The following is a 1,252-nucleotide window of genomic DNA, read 5'->3' as shown; positions in this document are numbered from 1 at the left end:
TCTGTTGCCCAGGCTGCAGTGCAGTGGCACAATCTCGGCTCACTGCAACATCTGCCTCCCAGGCTCAAGTGATTCTCCTGCCTCAGCCTCCCAAGTACCTGGGACTACAGCTGTGCACCACCATGCCTGGCTGATTTTTTTATTTTTAGTAGAGATGGGGTTCCACCAGCTTGGCCAGGTTCGTCTCAAACTCCTGACCTCAAGCGATCCTCCCACCTCGGCCTCCCAAAGTGCTGGGATTACAAACGTGAGCCACTGCACCCAGCTGCATGTTCTCATTTGTAAGTGGGAGTAAAACAACGAGAGCACACGGACACAAAGAAGGGAACAACAGACACCAGAGATTATTTGAGGGTGGAGAGTAAGGAGAAGGAGAAGATTTAAAAACTAACTATTGGGAACTATGCTTATTACCTGGGTGACAAAATAATGTGTATGCCAAACTCCCAAAACACACAGTTTACCTTTATAACAAACATGCACATTTACCCCTTTAAAATGAACGTTTAAAACAATACTACTGGCTCGATGCAGTGGCTAACAACTGTGATCTAAGCACTTTGTGAGTCCAAGGCTGGAGGATTACTTGAGGCCAGAGCCCAAGACCAGCCTGGGCAACAGAGCAAAACCTCATCTCTACAGAAAGTTATCCAGGTGTGGTGGTGCATGCCTTTAGCCCCTACTACTTGGAAGGTTGAGGCAGAGGGATTGCTTGAGCCTAGGAGTTTGAGGCTGCAGTGAGCCATAACTGCACCACTACACTCCAGCCTGGGTGTCAAAGTGAGACCCCATCTCTAAAAGCAAGCAAACAAAAATAATGCATTTGCCCTTATTTCTGTGACAGAGATTACTATAAGTAGGGGTTTGCTGGGCAAAAGAGTATGAGCATTTTTAATTTTAATAGATACTAGTTGCATGTATTTTTTAAATTAGGGCTGAGATATGGAATGTTGTTTTAAAAAATGTCATTACTGGCTGGGCATAGTGGCTCATGCCTGTAATCCCAGCACTTTGGGAGGCCAAGGTGAGTGGATTACCTGAGGTTTTGAGTTATAGACCAGCCTGACCAATGTGGTGAAACCCTGTCTCTATTAAAAATACAAAAATTAGCTGGGCGTGGTGGCATGTGCCTGTAATCCCGGCTACTCAGGGGGCTGAGGCAGGAGAATTGCTTGAACCTGGGAGGTTGAGGTTGCAATGAGCCAAGAACACGTCACCGCACTTCAGCCTGGAAGACAGAGTGAGACTTCAT

This window comes from Cebus imitator, unplaced genomic scaffold (assembly GCF_001604975.1).
Source record: "Cebus imitator isolate Cc_AM_T3 unplaced genomic scaffold, Cebus_imitator-1.0 Scaffold580, whole genome shotgun sequence".
NCBI classification, from domain to species: Eukaryota; Metazoa; Chordata; class Mammalia; order Primates; family Cebidae; genus Cebus; species Cebus imitator.
This window is presented reverse-complemented; position numbering follows the sequence as displayed.